The sequence below is a fragment of the Gekko japonicus genome, unplaced genomic scaffold, assembly GCF_001447785.1.
Source record: "Gekko japonicus isolate JY-2015 unplaced genomic scaffold, Gekko_japonicus_V1.1 scaffold19, whole genome shotgun sequence".
NCBI lineage: Eukaryota > Metazoa > Chordata > Lepidosauria > Squamata > Gekkonidae > Gekko > Gekko japonicus.
The window spans coordinates 1,733,158-1,735,577 of NW_015164664.1; positions in this window are offsets into that span (position 1 = coordinate 1,733,158).

Here is a 2,420-nt window from a genome sequence, read left to right on the forward strand (position 1 = left end):
CAGAGGAAGAGTCAACAGCCAACACTCGTCTCCTCTAACTGAAATCTCTCCCCAACACTGCACCAACTGAATTCAAACTGCCCGCTTAGCCCCACATCACCACTAGGGGACTGTTATGACTACTTTCGTCGCCATTGAGGTGACGTCAGAGCCTGGTGGTATGGCTTTCTATACAGGGGGTGGTGCTCTGGCCCTCGGATCCACCGCCCCAAGGGGCCTCCCCGCACGCAGATGGAGAGACCGACTAGCCTTCTCGGAAGGGGGGTGGGGCAAGGAGGGGCCTCTGGGGCAACCGGCCCTTTGGGTGGCCTGCGTACTCCTCCAACCCCTTAAGGAGGCACCTGGCCAAGCTTTGGGCTAGGCGAGGGCCGGAGATGAAGCAGCAAGGACCCCGCCCAGCGCCACACTGGCTTCCCGCTCCTGGGTGTTCTTGGTCTTTTCCTGCCTGTGAACGTGGCATGTGGGTCTCTTCATGTACGGGCGTGTTTGTGGGACGAAAAGGCTGGCGCACAGTGGGTTGCAGTTAGGGCTGTCAACCTCCAGGTGGGGCCTGGAGTTCCCCTGGAAGTACAACTGATCTCCAGATGACAGAGATCTGTTCCGCTGGAGAAAATGGCTGCTTTGGGTGGTAGACTCTATGGCATTATACCCTGCTGAGGTCCCTCCCCAAATCCTGCCCTTTCCTAAAAAGGTAAAAGTTCCCTTGCTCGAAAGCCAGTCGAGTCCAACTCTAGGGTTGCGGTGCTCATCTCCATTTCAAAGCCAAAGAGCCAGCGCTGTCCAAAGATGTTTCCGTGGTCATGTGGCCGGCATGACTAAACACCAAGGTGCACTGAACGCTGTTACCTTCCCACCGAAGTGGTACCTATTTATCTACTTGCAATTTCTAGGTGCCCCCAAATCTTCAGGAAAATTCCCAACCTAGAGTTGGCAACCCTAGTTGCAGTTGATTCTGGTGCTCTGAAGAGAGCTAGGAGTGACTCCAGTGCAAAGGTGTGGCAAAGAAAGCTTTTGGTCTGCGCAGGCTAGAAGAGCACAGATGAGAATGAGCAAAGGGGAGGAACCCATCCGGGCTACCTGTGGCCATGAACATGAGGCACGGACTGGGTTTCTGGCTATTGAAAGAAGTACTGTGCAGGCAGAGCAGATTGCTCTTCCTGGATTTGAGTGGCAGCCAAAACTTTGGCAAGGAACATGGCAGCAGCTCTCTGCCGAGACTGGTTTGCTGGCCAGATTCCTGAGGTCTTTTTAGGAAAACATGGGATCCCAGAAGAAGGGTGTAAAGCAGCACCTGGTGCACTTTTGACCCAAGGAAGGGGGGCCTCAGGCAGGCACCTAGTTGCATAGAGAGAGTACTGTGGACTCCTGCAGGGCAACTTGGGGAGTGAGAGCAAAGATATCATAGGAAGGCCCTGCCAAAAGCGCCCTTGCCTTTGCCAGGAAATTTGGACTGTGCAAACATCATGCAGCTGAACACTGCTGCCACCCACTAGATAGGCAGTGAGTATCACCAGCACATGCAGCAGGGGATGGTGCCCTGAGGAGAGTGAGGAGCAGGCATGATCAGGGGCTCCCAGCCAAGCATCGGTCAGACCCATTTTTCTGGGACCAGCCACCAGCACAAACTTGTAACATGATCCCCTCCCACACATACAGCCTCATCAGTCACGAAAGAAAAAGAATGTCTTGCTTTACCTCTGGAATGACAGATCATTGCATGGTAAGGGCTTGCTGTCTGCTCTCCTTTCTCAGGTGTGCTCTTGTCCCCTCCCCCAGGGCCCTGTTCAGGGATCTCAGCTTGAGAGAGGCATGCTGAGTGAATTTCTAACATGTGGTTGCAAAAGAGGGAAGATATTAGTACAGAGAAAGCCTGATTGGGGGTCTGATATGTCTGGGTGGGACCCCGCCATCTGCCGATGCTCATTTCTACGAACCCATGGCAGTGTATGGACGCCTGAAAGGAAATGCCAGGCAGCCGAAGAAGGCACCGCCTGACTTGCAGTTCCTGGCTTTCAGGCCTCCCTATTCTTCCAGCTCCAGCCTAGCCCTGACCTGCAGGGCTCTGTTTGTTCCTGCCTCAGGGAGTGGCATCTGTTCTGCTGACCTTGTGCAAGGGAGAGGAAGGCACACAGTGCAGTAAGAATACAACAGATTTCTTCGCTGAAATACACACCTGAAAAGCAAACACTGTTTTGGTGCCACAGCCAATGCCAAGGCAGTGGTGCTGAGACTCCCGGTTGGGAGATTCCCAGCAGGTAACCTCTCCAAACTAGGCACTGGGAACATGTAATTATTCCCTCCTCTCAGCAAAAAACAAAAAAATCTGCCACATTTGTAATCACTGTACAGACAGTGCTTTAGCAAGTGTTAATAGTGGCAGTTGGCTAGTGTCCATGACATCCCTAGTGACCAGTGACACA